This window comes from Ambystoma mexicanum, chromosome 1q (genome assembly GCF_040938575.1).
Source record: "Ambystoma mexicanum isolate Mex_15411 chromosome 1q, UKY_AmexF1_1, whole genome shotgun sequence".
Lineage (NCBI taxonomy): Eukaryota > Metazoa > Chordata > Amphibia > Caudata > Ambystomatidae > Ambystoma > Ambystoma mexicanum.
In genome coordinates, this window is record NC_090922.1 from 737,370,029 (window position 1) to 737,390,604 (window position 20,576).

Consider the following 20,576-nt stretch of genomic DNA (forward strand, 5'->3'; position numbering starts at 1 on the left):
CACGAGTGCGCGGAACGCCCACACGCTCGCCTACAACACGTATTCATGGAATAGAATAGGGCAAAAAAGCGCACGCTCAAACCAGCGCACATGCACAAACACGACCGCCACAAGAAAGCAGGCGGTAGCGTCTCTGCGCCTGTAAGAAATATGCGCCAAAAGGTGCGCCAACAAATAGCACCTATATACTGCCATGATGAATGTCCTATACTGTGGCCCTCCAGGACAAATGACGTGCAAAGGGTTACCCACAAACACGGACACCCGCTGACAAAAAATATGTGTGCGTGTATACCAGGGTGCGCGGGAAGTTCCACAGGCAATTTGTCAGGGTACGTGAATTCCAGGGGTTTGCGGGAAGTTCCACACGCGATTTGTCAGGGTACGTGGATTTCAGGGGTGCGCGGGAAGTTCCACACGCGATTTGTCCGGGTACGTGGATTTCAGGGGTGCGCGGAAAGTTCCACACACGATTTGCCCGGGTACGTGGATTTCAGGGGTGCGCGGGAAGTTCCACACGTGATTTGTCAAGGTACATGAATTCCAGGGGTTTGCGGGAAGTTCCACATGCGATTTGTCAGGGTACGCGGATTACAGGGGTGCGCGGGAAGTTCCACACGCGATTTGGCCATGTACGTGGATTCCAGGGGTGCGCGGGAAGTCCCACACGCGATTTGGCCGAGTACGTGGATTACAGGGGTGCGCGGGAATTTCCACACGCTATTGGACTGGGTACTGGATTTCAGGGGTGCGCGGGTCACACGCTCGCCTACAACACGCGCAACGCATAAATTTGCGCGCTAACAAAATAACAAGCTCAGACCCAGGATGAACATACCGTTCCTAGCAGCAGTGGGCGTGGGCTACCAAAGGAGGAGGAGGAGGATAGTCAGGGTCAGAATATTCACACCCAGAACCAGCCTTTTCGGGATGCCTGATGACCAGGTGTATGGGAGGTACAGGTTTCCACCACACATAATACTGGACCTGGTGAGTGTGTGGGAGGATGACCTCACATCACCCACCCTGTGCTCCCAAGCACTCAGCCCCCTGGAGAAGGTCCTCAATGTACTGCACTTCTTAGCCACTGGATCATTTCAGCGGACAAGTGCCATAGTGGGTGGGGTATCACAGGCCACCCAGTCACGCTGCCTACACCAGGTCTTGAACATCATCACTGCACGCCCATCTGTCCGCAGGCACATATACCTGCCCAGAACACCTGCAGAAAGGCATGCTGCCGCCCTGGATTTTTATGGTGTGGCACGATTCCCCAAAGTGCTATGTGCCATTGACTGCACCCATGTGGCTCTACGTCCCCCCAGGGCATCAGAGCACATCTATAGGAACCGCAAGCACTGGCATTCCATCAACGTGCAGGTAGTATGTAATGCCAAGGGAATCATCACCTCAGTATATGCTAACTATCCCGGGTCCACCCACGACAGCTTAATTTACCGAATGTCCACCCTAAGCCGGGACCTAGAAGCTGGGCGGCATGGCGATACATGGCTGCTTGGTGAGTATGAATGCCACTGCACATGCATGCATGTCAGATACTGAGCAAGGTCACAACCCCACCAATGATTCCAATCACCACCTCCACAGGGGACAGTGCCTACCCTCTCAACCCCCACATGATGACGCCAATTTGGAACCCCACCACGCCACCCCAGGTAAAATATAACACAGCCCACATTACAACCGGGGGCATAGTGGAGCGCACATTCGGAGTGCTAAAGTCACGCTTTCGCTCCCTTGACCGTTCTGGCGGGCAGCTGTTGTACGCTCCCCCAGTAGTGTGCAGGATCATAGTGGCAGCATGTGTCCTGCACAATGTTGCAACACGCCGGGGCCTGGCCGTGGACATGGTGGTGGCCCCACATCCCCAACACCATGCACAGCCGCTGCTCATGGGAGGGGAAAGGGCACAGGGGGAGGCAGCCCGTACACAGCTAGTGGCTAATTACTTCACATAGTAATCACACCCCTGTGGAGTGCACACTGCCCTGGCACGTTCCATCTGACAATCAATGATGACTCAACCTGACACTGATCCTGAATGTCTGGAGAATCAACCGTGAAAACCATATCAGCCTGAGATTGTTCACCTGGAAGTGTTACAATGTGTGCATCCCTACCCACACAGACACCACCAATGCAGTTTTGTGAAGAAACACATCCAAGCAGCTGCAATGAATACCCACTTGAAAAATGCAACAAGAGGACAGTGCCATGTCAGCCAACCCATCCCCAGCACCGCCACACGACACACCGTGCCATGTCATGCTATTTGCAGGTAAACAAAGTAATCCCCACAACATGACACTAGTTTCACAATGTACAGTGTCCCTAATTGAAACTTGCAACACCTGAAATGCTCACAGTAATGCAGGACCAACAACAAACTTGAGCAGGTACTACCATTAACATGACATCACAAATGTAATAAATTAGTAGTCTCACCACCTGGAAATGCCTGCACTCCCACCACTACCAACTGTGCAGTGTTGGCGCCATGTAGAGTAGTAGGTGCACTGCTGCCAACATGGACCTCATCTCCAAACTAGAGGGCCTTGTGTAGACATGAGGAAGGGACCTGCAAATTGGGAGGTAGACACAGATGATGAGTTACAGATCAATATAACATGCAGTGTACAACACAACAGCAATATGCACTAGAAATGTATACACAGTATTGACTAGACTACCCACACATGTAGTGGGAGTCCAATGTCACCATGTACGTCAATGTCACTTGGGCACACCCTTTGCAAGCCCATGGAAACGGGAAGCAGGAGGGGTGTGTATGACTCAAACCCAAGCATCTGAACCAAATACATGACAAGCCTGCATGCGCCAGCCACGATGCAGCGTATGCCCACAGGAACCACGGAAGGCAACAAATTGTCCCAAAAAAATTGGGAAAAATAAAATTAAAAATAAAAATAAAAATAAAAATAAAAATAAAAATAAAAATAAAAATAAAAATAAAAATAAAAATTAAAAAAAAAATCAAAAATGGCCATTGATGGGCTCGGGGGGGTTGGGGAGGCCACCCAGGAGGTCCGAGGACATGGTGCACACCAAAACCCACCTGTGTGGATCCTGGGGAAAAAAAACACCTCCATGGGCTCATGGCCCACACGGCTACCCTATTGTGGGAGTATCTCTGCTGTCGCTATTATCACCCTGTGCAGCTGTATCCGGAGGTGGTTGCACTATGGGAGGCAGCCCACCAAGGCCCTAGTCTGCTCCTCCATGGCTGCAAGCATGCGGGTGTGGTAGGTCTGGTTCTGGAGGATGAGTGTGCGGAGGTCCCCATGCAACAACTCACGGGATGCCAGGACCTCCGCCCTCGTTGCCTGCATCTCAGCTGAGAGCGTACGGGTGAGACGCTCCAGCTGCTGTTCTGTCCTTTGGTGTGTTGAAGCCTCAAGCTCAACAAGAGTCGTCCTGAGGTGAAGGAGCTCCTGCCTCAGGGCTTCCCTGTGGCCCTGGGACTCTATGGAGATGGCATCCTGCAGAGTCGCCAGTGCCGCCCGCCTGTCCCTGTTGGACGCCAACATGTCCTCCCTGTGTGACTGGCAGATGGAGTCGGTTGCCTGCTGTAGCTGCTCCATCAGCTTTTCAGGGGGGACAATGGAAGTGGCCACCCTATCCATGGCCTGAGCCATCATCTCGGATGATGTTGCCTGTTGGGTTGCCATACCGTAAATGGATTGCTCCCATGCGGTATTGCCAGGTGGCGTACGGCCACCACGTTGGCGGGCACCACACCTGTCTGGGGCAAGGCGAAGTGCGCCTTGCTGTGCCGGCACTGCCTGAGGCTGCAGGACTGCATTCCCCCTCTTATCTGCTGGCCCAGGAACAGGATCAGATGTCGCAGAGTGTGACCCTGCATCCGTAACCACCAAAGGTGTAGCTGCCAACACTGACATCCCCATTGAGGGCTCTGACCCTGGTGCAGGTGGGTGGGACAGAACAGAATCCCTCCCTGGAACACTCACCTGCGACGGCACGTAGGTCTCATCATCCAAATCAACAGCTGAGTACAGCTCGGGGGAGGTGCAGCCAGAGACACCCCTTGAGAGCACGACCTGCAGCACTTGTGGGTTCTCACCCACCACCACACCACGTCCCTCACTGGTGGTTGGTCGGCCCTCGGACCCCTCCTGGGTCTGCACCATCTCCACAACCCCAGCAGTATCAGGTGCATCTTCCCCATGCAAAGACATAAAAACAAAGAAATGGAAACAGGCATTAGCACCATGGCACACAATGAGGGCTGAGAAGCAAGAGAACCAGTACTTGATTGACACATGTCCCACATGACTAAAACCCTCCCATGCATGCACCCTCACTGCATATGAAGGGCAGGCAAATGGCACACACTGATGACACCAAGATGGAAGATGAACACATTTTCTGCATGCTGCCTGGCAGTGGCATCACACATTGGCCTGTGATTGCCAGGTGAAACACACATGCCATCACACAGATGGCATGTACCATTGCTATTGAGTGAAGATGGAGAGGAGGGCAGCACATATTCATTCAGTCCAGTTCCCGCATGTAATAGCTTTTCTAATTCAAACAGGTCAGATTTTTCACCTGGAGCTGCCAGTCCAAAATGGTCCAATTGCACAGGGACATGTGTGAACAAATGATATCCAGGTAACAAAGTCACTCCACTTTACCATAGCCATGTCAGACATGTGACTAGAGGACTGCGAAATGCCTAGTAAAAGTGGTGGAATGCAAACAATCTGCCTGAATGAACAGTGAAGAATAAGCAACAATGTTGTGGCAAGGTGACACTTCAAGGGCAACTGCCGTGGAGTTGGGCTAGATGTCTACTGTTGGCAGAAGGGATACTGCTATGGCCTAATGCAGCTGCGCAGGATGTATTGCATGATGCACATGGCTGACCCATACGACTCAGGCGCACACACTCTCACCTGGCACACAAACAGAAGCCCTCACACACACACCATGCACATGGATGACACACACATGCATGTGCACTCACCGGACAATGTCTCGTAATCAGGCAGATCTCCCACGCCTTGGATCTGTTCCTCCGTGACGTAGGGTCCAGCGACTGACTCATGTGGAGTGAGTTCCATGTCTACTACTGGAGACCCACCTCCAGTCACTAGAGTTGCAGCATGACTTGAGGCCAGCTTACTCTTTGCCCTGCGCTTTAGGTCATTCCAGCGCTTATAGCAATCATTGGCTGTGCGCCTCACGATTCCAAGGGCACTTACGATGTCCGCAACGGTCTGCCAGTGTGCCTGGCGTTGTGCAGGTGTGGTCTTGGATCCTGCAACAATGACCATCTCGTTATCATGTGCGGACACATGCTCGACAAGTGCATTCAGATCGTCATCCGTGAAGCTGGGCTTCCTGGACGGGCCGGACTGTGTAGCCGTGTCTGGGGCATCAGGCTGTGCCGGACGAGCACTCTTCCTCTTCCGCTTGGAAGGTGGTGGTGATCCTGAGTGTCCTGCGCCGCTCTGGACACTAGGGGCAGGAGCCCTGGTGGACTCTGTATCAGGAATGTGGGATTGCACACTCAGCATGGGAGTTGGTGCAGGCATTTGGCTCAAGTGTAATGGTGTCAGGGGGAATGTCAGCAGGATGGACTAGGACCGACACTGTCCTGGCTGGGTGTGTGAGAGCTGGGGTGGATGGAGCCGCAGCTGCCCCTGCAGCCTCTCCGCCCTGCCTACTTGGGGCATCAGATGACCTTGCTGCCCCAGATGCACGTGGCATGATGACATCAACGTGCACCAGCGCACGTGTCATAGGCCTGCTGACCTGGAAGTCAGCCATGGAGTCAGCCAGGTCTGGTGCCACAATGGGCTTGTCCAACAAGGGCTGAGCATGGATGGTGTCAGCCACATCAGCCTCAACGGGAGGGGGGGGATTATGGGTGCCCTTGACTGGTCCTCCACACATGGGGGACAGGCTCACCCTGCAAGTAACAACCACGTCCCCTACCGGATCCACCACGGCCACCACTTGTGGCTCTTCCACCTTTGCCACCCTTACGGAATCCTCGCCTCCCAGCCATGGCACTGATGTTAATGTGCGTATGGGAGTGGCTGTAAACTATTGTCCTGGGCAATTGGGGGTCAAAGGGGTTGGGTACCAGATGGTTATTGTACCCTAGTGCTCTGGCAAGGCTGAATGTAACCCCTGGGGAAAGATGACGGGTCACGCTACGCACAGGAGCCACAAAAAAGGGAGATGACGTGCACGCAACCCCTCCTAGAGCACGTGTGCAGAAAGAAAAACCTGCACTACGCTGTGGCACCCAGTAACACAAGAATGAACGTATGCGTGTCACACGCAGCCTAGAATGACCTCTGAAGGGGTAGGCTACACACGGGGCAAGCACAGATGTTAGATACGTGCGTGACTCACCGTCTGCCAGGTAAAAGAGCGTGAAAAAGGAGCACGTTTGGTTGGCAACACCCCCACCAAAAGAAGATTTGTACGCTGTCTGAGGAGACAGGACAACAGTAGAAGGGAACACTGTTTGAGGGAACAGGCCCAGATAAACCAGTAAAAGAGAAAAAAGATAAAAAGCTGTCAGAGGTAACAGGGAATACGAACTTAAAACGCTGTGAAGTAAATCGCGTGTGAAATGACAAGAAGTACAGAATTCACCCACTCGCTCTCCACGAAAAGCACGTACAAGGAAATGGTGTTCTACACGTACCTTTTATACAGGCCCACACGTGCAGCGTCACTTACGCGGCGTGTACGCGCTAGGGCCATTTCCACCAATTACACGCTTTGTCACTTCTGCGTGTAGGGCCATTTCCACCAATTACACGCTTTGTCACTTCTGCGTGTCGGGCCATTCCCACCAATTACACGCTTTGTCACTGCCGCGTGTACGCGCTAGGCCCATTCCCACCAATTACACGCTTTGACACTCGGAGGTGTCTTTCATTTTTTTCACACGCAACATTTTCAAAAGTGTGCCCAATTCAACGTGCACGTGACTTCATAGACGCGCATACGCTGGCGACGCGTTTACGCGCTGAGTGCCTTTGGTCCAATAGAATCGCGTATGCGTGCTGACGCGCTTATGCGCTAAGGGCCTTTCCTCGATTTTCACGCTGACGTGCAGGATTTTCACGTGCCAAATCACTCCGTATCAAGCTGGCCACGCGTAAGCACACGGAAGACCACGCTTCTGCCCAGAAGGCCGAACTACTGCCCCCCAGAGCCCCGAGCACGCTCCCGCCTGCCATCTGCTGCTGCCTGACTGCCTGCTGCCCACGTGCACTGCCATTTGCTGCCTGCACATCAGCCAGGGGTGCTGTTGCTGTGACCACCCCTGCTGGAACTGAAGACTCCCGACTGGGATTCCATCGCTCCACAGCCCAGCCCCAGGACCCAGTTGCCCACCCACTCCGGCCTCTGGGGTTGTCATGTCGGGGCAAACACCATCTGGGACCACTGACAACCCCCGGCCAGAGAGGCAGAGGGGCACCAGCTTCAGTGCCACCGAAGTTGGTGTCCTGGTGGAGCAAGTCCTGGGGCAGTATGATGCTCTCTTTGGAAGTTCCCGCGCCGACAAGGAAGGACGGACTCGGATCTGGACTGACATTGTGACTGCCATCAACGCGGAGGGGGTGGCAGTCCGGGACTTACAACATGTCAGGAAGCGCTGGGAGGACTTCAGGTCCAGGACCCTGAACAAAGCCCGGCGCCTCTTGATGGCAGCGGATGCCAAGGGGCGCCGGGGCCACTTGTCGGAAGAACAGATGAGGGTCCTGGAACGCATATCCCCAGCGCTCCACGTCCAGGTCTTAGAGAAGCAGACCCGTCTGGAGTCGAGCGGTGAGTGAACATGCATCCTGATTGTGAGCAGTGCGTGTGCTGATTATTCGGTAGTGTGCAGGTTGCACATCTGTTTGTATGGGGTCGAGTATGGGTGGGGGTGTACAGGGCCGTGGGGCTGACACATGCGAGGGCTGCAATGTGTGAGACATGGATGGTGCTTGTGTGTGTAGGCTTGCATGCCAAATGCAGTTGTGTGTGCACACATGTTTGGATGAATGTGTATGTAAGTAGACATGTCCGTGATGTCACGCATGTATGTTGTTTTCGGCTGCATGTATAAGCACTGTGTACATATGCATGTGTGTGTATTTGACAAGGGTGCAACAGTGATGCAACATGGATGCATATGACAGCGGTATGTGGAAGCCTGATTGGCAGATGTGACATGGATGCCCGTCTGAACAGTGCGACACTTGGCAGAGGTGTACACATGCATGCAAGTGTGGTGGTGTGTGTACATGTGTGGTGCACTTCCTGTGTTGCATGTGATGTCTGGCTCACCTTTGGCTGCTCATACTTTTGTATGTGTAGGGATGGTGGTGGCAGTTGCAATATGGCTGTGGTATGGCTCATGTGTGCGAGTTGTAATGACATGTGTGTTGGGGATTGTGATGACAACTGTCATGTGTGTATGTGTCCATTGTACGGTGCCCTGATGCCTGTGTTTTGTTTCTCCCTGTCTGCAGCGTCAACTGATGAAGAGGGCGGAGAAGGTGCTGTGGAGCACAGCGGCGGGGATCCCACCGCCAGCCGGAGATGCAAGGCCCGGCTCCCCTCCCGTGTTGTCATCTCGTCGGGGAGTGAGGAGTCTGGTGCCGCGTCCCAGGCCGCAGCTGCCGGGGGGAGGTCCAAGAGGCGGAGGTTGGAGTTGGACTCCTCGGCAGCAGAAGGGGCAGCTGGGACCCCACAGTGCCCAACAGGGGAAGATGGCACGGAGTCATCCAGGTTGGTGGGGGGTTTGGTGGAGGAGGAGGCCGTGCAAGCACCAGAGACGGGGTCTGGAGGTGGGGATCCCACTGGTGCTAGTGGTGCAGTGCAGGACCAGGGACAGGAGGCAGCACAGGCGGCCGCGGAGGTGCCTGTGTGCAATCCTGTCCCTGATCCTGTCCGTGCATCATCTTGCACCAGCAGGGATGCCTACGTCCAGACCCGTTTTCAGGCAGGGGATGAGCTGACGTCAACTGGCCTTCCTCTGCCTGCGGACGTGACTATCCAGGTCCGGGTTGAGCCTGTCCTGGCTGGTGTGGCGTTGCGTCAACGGGCCATGCGAGGTGACCTGCAGTCTTTCATGGAGAGACTGCACGTCATCTCGAATGGCTCATTGACCACATCAGCCTGCTGGGACAAGTCACCCAGGCCGTATTCCTCCGTCTGATGGGGCTTGCTCCGACCCCCTCTTCAACTGGACCCCCTACGCGCCAGTCGTCCTCTGTGCCATCTTCCCACCCATCAGTCACCTGGGTGCCCTGTGGAGCTGCCTCTGACGGTGCGGCCAGGCTGGTGGAGGAGGCATCGCTGCCACAGTCGGGAGTCGGACGTCCAGCAGGGGTGGCCACATCAACAACTGCACCGCAGCCGTCAGAGGATGTGCAGGCAGCAGGAGGCAGTGCACGGGCAGAGGCACAGCAGCAGCAGCAACGTGGTGGGAGCCATGAAGGCTCGGGGCCTTCAACATCGGAGGGGCAGGCATCGGCCGGAGGGCAGGTTGACCCAGGACGGGGTGTGTCTTCTGTGTGGCAGCGGTTGGGCCAGCAGATAGGTGCGGAGCTTCGGCGGGCGGAAGAGGCGCGGCTCACAATGGTCAGGGCGGAGAACTCCATGCGGAGGGCCCTGAGGCGGGCCGAGTGCCTCGAGGCATCCGCAGGGGGTTGGAGAAGGACACAGCGTCGACCCTGCGGACCCTCGGGGCCATGGAACAGGACCGTCTCCGGGACATCGAACAGGAGTTCGATGATGCCCTGGGCCGGAACACCACGGAGTGAGCCGCTGGACTTGCCCGCCGCCTTTGTATATAGTTCTTTAGTTTTAGGTTTCCTTTCTTTGTTCATATGATTTGGAGTCGACGGACACTGCTCCACTTTTTGTATATAGTTGCATTTTAGTTAGGGTTTTTTGTAGGTTTCCTTTGTTCAGTTGGGCTCATGGACCCTTGGATGTTTTGTACATAGTTCTTCATTGGATTGATTTTATTTTTCATTTGACTTTGGACTACATTTTTTTGGATTAGGATTTGGTGTTTTTATTTTTTTACACGGACATGCAGCTTATCTTTTTTTCATTCCCATTGTAGTTTATTTCATTTCATTTGCATTCTTTTTATTTTTAATACAATTTTGTTTTCATACTTCACTGTGTGGTATCATCTCATTGCTTTCATGCATGTCATGTTGGGTGTTTTCCCATTCAATTGCAACCATTGTGTGTGACGGACATGGGTTCATTAGCTTTATGAACATTGGGGGTGTAACATGTAATTTCCTGTTCCATGTGGGTGAATGGGTTACTTGGTAGGGCTTTTTGGCTGTGGAGGCTGACCATGACGCACATGATTGGGGATTGTGAGGACCTGGTGGAGGCTGCCCATGGTGGCTGGGGGGTGGGGGTGGTGGGAGTCATGAGTGGGGGCCTGGTGGAGGGTGCCCCTGCACTGCCGGGGGTGGTGGTGATAGGGGACATGAGTGGGGGCCTGGTGGAGGGTGCCCCTGCACTGCTGGGGGGTGAGGGTGGTGGGAGACATGGGTGGGGGCCTGGTGGAGGGTGCCCCTGCACTGTTGGGGGGTGGGGGTGGTGGGAGACATGAGTGGGGGCCTGGTGGAGGGTGCCCCTGCACTGCTGGGGGGGTGGTGATAGGGGACATGGGTGGGGGCCTGGTGGAGGGTGCCCCTGCACTGCTGGGGGGTGGTGGTGATAGGGGACATGGGTGGGGGCCTGGTGGAGGCTGCCCCTGCACTGCTGGGGGGTGGGGGTGGTGGGAGTCATGAGTGGGGCCTGGTGGAGGGTGCCCCTGCACTGCCGGGGGTGGTGGTGATAGGGGACATGAGTGGGGGCCTGGTGGAGGGTGCCCCTGCACTGCTGGGGGGTGAGGGTGGTGGGGGACATGGGTGGGGGCCTGGTGGAGGGTGCCCCTGCACTGCTGGGGGGGGGTGATAGGGGACATGGGTGGGGGCCTGGTGGAGGGTGCCCCTGCACTGCTGGGGGGTGGTGGTGTTAGGGGACATGGGTGGGGGCCTGGTGGAGGCTGCCCCTGCACTGCTGGGGGGGTGGGGGTGGTGGGAGACATGAGTGGGGGCCTTTTGGGGGGTGCCCCTGCACTGCTGGGGGGTGGGGGTGGTGGGAGACATGGGTGGGGGCCTGGTGGGGGCTGCCCCTGGTGGCTGGGGGGTGGGGGTGGTGGGAGACATGGGTGGGGGCCTGGTGGAAGGTGCCCCTGCACTGCTGGGGGGTGGTGGTGATAGGGGACATGAGTGGGGGCCTGGTGGAGGGTGCCCCTGCACTGCTGGGGGGGTGGTGATAGGGGACATGGGTGGGGGCCTGGTGGAGGGTGCCCCTGCACTGCTGGGGGGTGGTGGTGATAGGGGACATGGGTGGGGGCCTGGTGGAGGCTGCCCCTGCACTGCTGGGGGGTGGGGGTGGTGGGAGACATGAGTGGGGGCCTGGTGGAGGGTGCCCCTGCACTGCTGGGGGGTGGTGGTGATAGAGGACATGGGTGGGGGCCTGGTGGTGGGTGCCCCTGGTGGCTGGGGGGTGGGGGTGGTGGGAGACATGAGTGGGGGCCTGGTGGAGGGTGCCCCTGCACTGCTGGGGGGTGGGGGTGGTGAGAGACATGGGTGGGGGCCTGGTGGGGGCTGCCCCTAGTGGCTGGGGGGTGGGGGTGGTGGGAGACATGGGTGGGGGCCTGGTGGAGGGTGCCCCTGCACTGCTGGGGGGTGGGGGTAGTGGGAGACATGAGTGGGGGCCTGGTGGAGGGTGCCCCTGCACTGCTGGGGGGTGGGGGTGGTGGTTTACATGAGTGGGGGCCTGGTGGAGGGTGCCCCTGGTGGCTGGGGGGTGGGGGAGGTGGGAGACATGAGTGGGGGCCTGGTGGAGGCTGCCCCTGGTGGCTGGGGGGTGGGAGACATGAGTGGGGGCCTGGTGGAGGGTGCCCCTGCACTGCTGGGGGGTGGGGGTGGTGGGAGACATGAGTGGGGGCCTGGTGGAGGGTGCCCCTGCACTGCTGGGGGGGTGGTGATAGGGGACATGGGTGGGGGCCTGGTGGAGGGTGCCCCTGCACTGCTGGGGGGTGGTGGTGATAGGGACATGGGTGGGGGCCTGTTGGAGGCTGCCCCTGCACTGCTGGGGGTGGGGGTGGTGGGAGACATGAGTGGGGGCCTGGTGGAGGGTGCCCCTGCACTGCTGGGGGGTGGTGGTGATAGGGGACATGGGTGGGGGCCTGGTGGAGGGTGCCCCTGCACTGCTGGGGGGTGGGGTGGTGGGAGACATGAGTGGGGGCCTGGTGGAGGGTGCCCCTGCACTGCTGGGGGGTGGGGGTGGTGGGAGACATGGGTGGGGGCCTGGTGGGGGCTGCCCCTGGTGGCTGGGGGGTGGGGGTGGTGGGAGACATGGGTGGGGGCATGGTGGAGGGTGCCCCTGCACTGCTGGGGGGTGGTGGTGATAGGGGACATGAGTGGGGGCCTGGTGGAGGGTGCCCCTGCACTGCTGGGGGGATGGTGATAGGGGACATGGGTGGGGGCCTGGTGGAGGGTGCCCCTGCACTGCTGGGGGGTGGTGGTGATAGGGGACATGGGTGGGGGCCTGGTGGAGGCTGCCCCTGCACTGCTGGGGGGTGGGGGTGGTGGGAGACATGAGTGGGGGCCTGGTGGAGGGTGCCCCTGCACTGCTGGGGGGTGGTGGTGATAGGGGACATGGGTGGGGGCCTGGTGGAGGGTGCCCCTGGTGGCTGGGGGGTGGGGGTGGTGGGAGACATGAGTGGGGGCCTGGTGGAGGGTGCCCCTGCACTGCTGGGGGGTGGGGGTGGTGGGAGACATGGGTGGGGGCCTGGTGGGGGCTGCCCCTGGTTGCTGGGGGGTGGGGGTGTTGGGAGACATGGGTGGGGGCCTGGTGGAGGGTGCCCCTGCACTGCTGGGGGGTGGGGGTGGTGGGAGACATGAGTGGGGGCCTGGTGGGGGCTGCCCCTGGTGGCTGGGGGGTGGGGGTGGTGGGAGACATGGGTGGGGGCATGGTGGAGGGTGCCCCTGCACTGCTGGGGGGTGGTGGTGATAGGGGACATGAGTGGGGGCCTGGTGGAGGGTGCCCCTGCACTGCTGGGGGGATGGTGATAGGGGACATGGGTGGGGGCCTGGTGGAGGGTGCCCCTGCACTGCTGGGGGGTGGTGGTGATAGAGGACATGGGTGGGGGCCTGGTGGTGGGTGCCCCTGGTGGCTGGGGGGTGGGGGTGGTGGGAGACATGAGTGGGGGCCTGGTGGAGGGTGCCCCTGCACTGCTGGGGGGTGAGGGTGGTGGGAGACATGGGTGGGGGCCTGGTGGAGGGTGCCCCTGCACTGTTGGGGGGTGGGGGTGGTGGGAGACATGAGTGGGGGCCTGGTGGAGTGTGCCCCTGCACTGCTGGGGGGGTGGTGATATGGGACATGGGTGGGGGCCTGGTGGAGGGTGCCCCTGCACTGCTGGGGGGTAGTGGTGTTAGGGGACATGGGTGGGGGCCTGGTGGAGGCTGCCCCTGCACTGCTGGGGGGTGGGGGTGGTGGGAGACATGAGTGGGGGCCTGGTGGGGGGTGCCCCTGCACTGCTGGGGGGTGGGGGTGGTGGGAGACATGGGTGGGGGCCTGGTGGGGGCTGCCCCTGGTGGATGGGGGGTGGGGGTGGTGGGAGACATGGGTGGGGGCCTGGTGGAAGGTGCCCCTGCACTGCTGGGGGGTGGTGGTGATAGGGGACATGAGTGGGGGCCTGGTGGAGGGTGCCCCTGCACTGCTGGGGGGGTGGTGATAGGGGACATGGGTGGGGGCCTGGTGGAGGGTGCCCCTGCACTGCTGGGGGGTGGGGGTGGTGGGAGACATGAGTGGGGGCCTGGTGGAGGGTGCCCCTGCACTGCTGGGGGGTGGTGGGGATAGAGGACATGGGTGGGGGCCTGGTGGTGGGTGCCCCTGGTGGCTGGGGGGTGGGGGTGGTGGGAGACATGAGTGGGGGCCTGGTGGAGGGTGCCCCTGCACTGCTGGGGGGTGGGGGTGGTGAGAGACATGGGTGGGGGCCTGGTGGGGGCTGCCCCTAGTGGCTGGGGGGTGGGGGTGGTGGGAGACATGGGTGGGGGCCTGGTGGAGGGTGCCCCTGCACTGCTGGGGGGTGGGGGTGGTGGGAGACATGAGTGGGGGCCTGGTGGAGGGTGCCCCTGCACTGCTGGGGGGTGGGGGTGGTGGTTTACATGAGTGGTTGCCTGGTGGAGGGTGCCCCTGGTGGCTGGGGGGTGGGGGAGGTGGGAGACATGAGTGGGGGCCTGGTGGAGTCTGCCCCTGGTGGCTGGGGGGTGGGAGACATGAGTGGGGGCCTGGTGGAGGGTGCCCCTGCACTGCTGGGGGGTGGGGGTGGTGGGAGACATGAGTGGGGGCCTGGTGGAGGGTGCCCCTGCACTGCTGGGGGGGGGGTGATAGGGGACATGGGTGGGGGCCTGGTGGAGGGTGCCCCTGCACTGCTGGGGGGTGGTGGTGATAGGGACATGGGTGGGGGCCTGTTGGAGGCTGCCCCTGCACTGCTGGGGGTGGGGGTGGTGGGAGACATGAGTGGGGGCCTGGTGGAGGGTGCCCCTGCACTGCTGGGGGGTGGTGGTGATAGGGGACATGGGTGGGGGCCTGGTGGAGGGTGCCCCTGCACTGCTGGGGGTGGGGTGGTGGGAGACATGAGTGGGGGCCTGGTGGAGGGTGCCCCTGTACTGCTGGGGGGTGGGGGTGGTGGGAGACATGGGTGGGGGCCTGGTGGGGGCTGCCCCTGGTGGCTGGGGGGTGGGGGTGGTGGGAGACATGGGTGGGGGATGGTGGAGGGTGCCCCTGCACTGCTGGGGGGTGGTGGTGATAGGGGACATGAGTGGGGGCCTGGTGGAGGGTGCCCCTGCACTGCTGGGGGGATGGTGATAGGGGACATGGGTGGGGGCCTGGTGGAGGGTGCCCCTGCACTGCTGGGGGGTGGTGGTGATAGGGGACATGGGTGGGGGCCTGGTGGAGGCTGCCCCTGCACTGCTGGGTGGTGGGGGTGGTGGGAGACATGAGTGGGGGCCTGGTGGAGGGTGCCCCTGCACTGCTGGGGGGTGGTGGTGATAGGGGACATGGGTGGGGGCCTGGTGGAGGGTGCCCCTGGTGGCTGGGGGGTGGGGGTGGTGGGAGACATGAGTGGGGGCCTGGTGGAGGGTGCCCCTGCACTGCTGGGGGGTGGGGGTGGTGGGAGACATGGGTGGGGGCCTGGTGGGGGCTGCCCCTGGTTGCTGGGGGGTGGGGGTGTTGGGAGACATGGGTGGGGGCCTGGTGGAGGGTGCCCCTGCACTGCTGGGGGGTGGGGGTGGTGGGAGACATGAGTGGGGGCCTGGTGGAGGGTGCCCCTGCACTGCTGGGGGGTGGGGGTGGTGGTTGACATGAGTGGAGGCCTGGTGGAGGGTGCCCCTGGTGGCTGGGGGGTGGGGGTGGTGGGAGACATGAGTGGGGGCCTGGTGGAGGCTGCCCCTGGTGGCTGGGGAGTGGGGGTGTTGGGAGACATGAGTGGGGGCCTGGTGGAGGGTGCCCCTGCACTGCTGGGGGTGGGGGTGGTGGTTGACATGAGTGGGGGCCTGGTGGAGGGTACCCCTGGTGGCTGGGGGGTGGGGGTGGTGGGAGACATGAGTGGGGGCCTGGTGGAGTGTGCCCCTGCACTGCTGGGGGGTGGGGGTGGTGGGAGACATGAGTGGGGGCCTGGTGGAGGGTGCCCCTGGTGGCTGGGGGTTGGGGGGGGTGGGGGCCTGGTGGAGGCTGCCCCTGGTGGCTGGGGGGTGGGGGTGGTGGGAGACATGGGTGGGGGCCTGGTGGTGGGTGCCCCTGCACTGCTGGGGGGTGGGGGTGGTGGGAGACATGAGTGGGGGCCTGGTGGAGGGTGGTGGGAGTCATGAGTGGGGGCCTGGTGGAGGGTGCCCCTGCACTGCTGGGGGGTGGGGGTGGTGGGAGACATGAGTGGGGGCCTGGTGGTGGGTGCCCCTGGTGGCTGGGGGGTGGGGGTGGTGGTAGACATGAGTGGGGGCCTGGTGGAGGGTGCCCCTGCACTGCTGGGGGGTGGGGGTGGTGGGAGACATGGGTGGGGGCCTGGTGGGGGCTGCCCCTGGTGGCTGGGGGGTGGGGGTGTTGGGAGACATGGGTGAGGGCCTGGTGGTGGGTGCCCCTGCACTGCTGGGGGGTGGTGGTGATAGGGGACATGAGTGGGGGCCTGGTGGAGGGTGCCCCTGCACTGCTGGGGGGTGGGGGTGGTGGGAGACATGGGTGGGGGCCTGGTGGAGGGTGCCCCTGCACTGCTGGGGGGTGGGGGTGGTGGGAGACATGAGTGGGGGCCGTTTGGAGGGTGCCCCTGCACTGCTGGGGGGGTAGTGATAGGGGACATGGGTGGGGGCCTGGTGGAGGGTGCCCCTGCACTGCTGGGGGGTGGTGGTGATAGGGGACATGGGTGGGGGCCTGGTGGAGGCTGCCCCTGCACTGCTGGGGGGTGGGGGTGGTGGGAGACATGAGTGGGGGCCTGGTGGAGGGTGCCCCTGCACTGCTGGGGGGTGGTGGTGATAGGGGACATGGGTGGGGGCCTGGTGGAGGGTGCCCCTGCACTGCTGGGGGGTGGGGGTGGTGGGAGACATGAGTGGGGGCCTGGTGGAGGGTGCCCCTGCACTGCTGGGCGGTGGGGTGGTGGGAGACATGAGTGGGGGCCTGGTGGAGGGTGCCCCTGGTGGCTGGGGGGTGGGGGTGGTGGGAGACATGAGTGGGGGCCTGGTGGAGGGTGCCCCTGCACTGCTGGGGGGTGGGGGTGGTGGGAGACATGAGTGGGGGCCTGGTGGAGGGTGCCCCTGGTGGCTGGGGGGTGGGGGTGGTGGGAGACATGAGTGGGGGCCTGGTGGAGGGTGCCCCTGCACTGCTGGGGGGTGGGGGTGGTGGGAGACATGAGTGGGGGCCTGGTGGAGGCTGCCCCTGCACTGCTGGGGGGTGGGGGTGGTGAGAGACATGCATTGTTGATCAGTAGTGCAAGGTGACATGTGGGTTGGCTGGGGGGCATGCCCATGGTGGATGGGCTGCCTGCGGGACATGAGCAGGGGTGCAGGGTAGTCCCCCGTGGTGTGGGCTGCCTGCAGGGGCCGTGGAGGTTGTGGAGCATACACCTGGGAGGACCCACACGGCCAATTCACGTGTAGTACTCCCCAGAACCCCTGAAATACACATACCCTGCTGAAATCGCGTGTGGAACTTCCCCCGCACCCTTGAAATACACGTACCCTGCTCGCACTGGGCCAATCGCGTGTGGAACTTCCCGCGCACCCCTGAAATACACGTACCCTGATGAAATCACGTGTGGAACTTCCCGCGCAACCCTGAAATACACATACCCTGCTGAAATCGCGTGTGGAACTTCCCGCGCACCCCTGAAATACACGTACCCTGCTCGCACTGGGCCAATCGCGTGTGGAACTTCCCGCGCACCCTTGAAATACACGTACCCTGCTCGCACTGGGCCAATCGCGTGTGGAAGTGCCAGCGCACCCCTGAAATACACGTACCCTGCTCGCACTGGGCCAATCGCGTGTGGAACTTCCCGCGCACCCCTGAAATACACGTACCCTGATGAAATCGCGTGTGGAACTTCCCGCGCACCCCTGAAATACACATACCCTGCTGAAATCGCGTGTGGAACTTCCCTCGCACCCCTGAAATACACGTACCCTGCTCGCACTGGGCCAATCGCGTATGGAACTTCCCGCGCACCCCTGAAATACACGTACCCTGCTCGCACTGGGCCAATTGCGTGTGGAACTTCCCGCGCACCCCTGAAATACACGTACCCTGATGAAATCGCGTGTGGAACTTACCGCGCACCCCTGAAATACACATACCCTGCTGAAATCGCGTGTGGAACTTCCCGCGCACCCCTGAAATACACGTACCCTGCTCGCACTGGGCCAATCGCGTGTGGAACTTCCCGCGCACCCCTGAAATACACGTACCCTGCTCGCACTGGGCCAATCGCGTGTGGAACTTCCCGCGAACCCCTGAAATACACGTACCCTGATGAAATCGCGTGTGGAACTTCCCGCGCACCCCTGAAATACACGTACCCTGCTTGCACAGGGCCAATCGCGTGTGGAACTTCCCGCGCACCCCTGTAATACACGTTCCCCGCTTGGCGTTTGCTGTTTGCCAGCCCAGTGAACTGGTCCAGGGTTAGCGCAGCCCTTTGCGATGATTTAGCGATTTTGAAGGCTTTTCCTTGCGCGAGGGCGTTCTTGGGGGCGTTACTGGCGCTGCTGCAGGGTCGCTGCGATTCTCTGCGTCACAGCTGGTTTGGGAGCCTGAAATCCATGAATACGCTGTGCGCGGAAATCGGTTTTAGCGCACGTGCCTGGCGCAGACAATCGCATGCGGACACTCTGCGCCAGCCGCTTGCGACACTTTTCTGCGAAATTCTATGAATTACCCTGTATATGTGTTGTCAGGATTGTTTGCTGCCTTGCTGTGAAGTACTAACATTTGCAAACACAATGGGTCTGTAATGTGTAAGTAAATGTTCTCAACAATTGGTGGTAATTGAAAAAGAATATTCATTGCTACATTTGCGTAGCAACTTACACCAACTATATTTGAGAGTTTAAATGGACCAGGTAGTTCTGTATCTGACTGCTTTTTTTGGAGTTTGTCTTCCTTCTTTGAAGAAGTACCTGGTTTACTTTCCCTAATTGATTCTTTTTTGCTTGTGGTACTTGATGAAGTATTACTTTCTTTTACTCTCTTTGGAGGATTTGCAGTGACAACCTGATGCTTTTCTATTTGATTTATTTTTCCTTTATAATGTTTTACTTTTTGTGGAACAGAATATGTTTTTAGATTGGGTGTGTATAGTGAGCAAAGTCTATTGTATTCTAAAATGCAAGGAATATCAGCGTTTATTTTACTTGCATCAAAGTTGATTAGAAATATACTGTCAAGTGTACGTAAGCGTGATAGTGCTAAGTAGCTCATGCCTTCTTTAAAGACTCTGTTACCAATATCTATCATTGCTTTGTCTAGGGTAAGACCTTGTGATTTATGAATCGTGACTGCGTATGCAAGAGTTAGAGAAAATTGTTCTCTGCGTACATACATGTCTTTGAAGAGAAGGAATTGAGCTGTTCAGCGTCCTATCCTTTTAACTTCTGAAATTTTGTCAAAGAGTATATTGACAAACTGAATTTTGTCGTCATGTGGGTATGTTTGAAAGCCAACAAGTGTACCCAGTGCTCCATTAACAAGTCCTTGGTCCACGTCAAGGTTACGTTTAAGCATTACTCTGCAATTTAAGGATAATTTTAATATCTTTTCTAAGTCTGCTGTGTTTGAGATTGATTTATCTAAACTATTTAGTCTTGTTGTGGCTTTGTCACACATAGGTAGTGTCATACCATGTACATCTAGTTTGTCTGTGGCGCTAATGTCCATTATTGGTTGCATTTCTTTACTTAACATTATTTCATTGAATTTGAAACAGCTTGCAAGAGTTGGCATTAAGGCCATACAATTGACATTTTGGTGGGCTAATTGTTCCATAACATCTGTAGCACATGCATTATCGCCATAAAGTGCATTAATTTGCTGGGTTTTCAATATTGTTTCTGCTTCTTTAGAGAGTATACCAACTCTGATATTTTTTAAGATGTTGGCATATAGAGCAGACCGGAGTGTGTAGGGCAATCTTGACCGCTTATAATGTAAAAAAAATGCATTGAACGGACCGGATCGCATAGAATTGTGTGACTTACATAATATGCTTGGATTGCAGAGAACATTTGAAGAACATATATCATACCAAACCCCACGCTTACTCTCTTCTTTACACCACCACTCAACTCGAACACAGAGATACTATGACACCATTCGGTATAACTGTTCTCATATCAACATATCCCGCTCACTCCCCATCACTCTAAGTAAACAATGCTGGTTTCACACCCCCCAGCCAGGCGTTCTCCTCAGGCTTAACGCAGCCACACTCGACCTGGATAAATCCTGCCAGTGCGAACACATACTCCTGATCTCTCAACCACCACACCTACCGCTAAGGAGCAGCTACCTCACGAATTCCGCACCAGCTGCACACATAACTGGTGCGCACACGCACCTTTGGACTCTCGCTACTCTCTCTACTGACCCGAACTTCGGCTCCCAAGGGCGTTCAACCTACCACCGCCTTCAGACCATACCAGTGGTATATAAGGCGCTATATAAATGCAAAATAACAATAACAATAACAATAAGTGAGATCTGCAGATTGCTGCATGTTTTCTGTTAATTCTCTGTATTGGAAATGTTGCCAAAGGTTGACATTTCCAATACTGCCAACAGTTTTACGGCAGAGTTTGTGTCCTAATGTTTTAAAAATAGGCTCACCTTTTACTGGTGTTAATTGAAGAAGATCTCCGAAAACAATAATGTGTTTTCCTGCAAAGAGCTCTTCATAGTTTGTTTTCAGAACTTCTTATAAT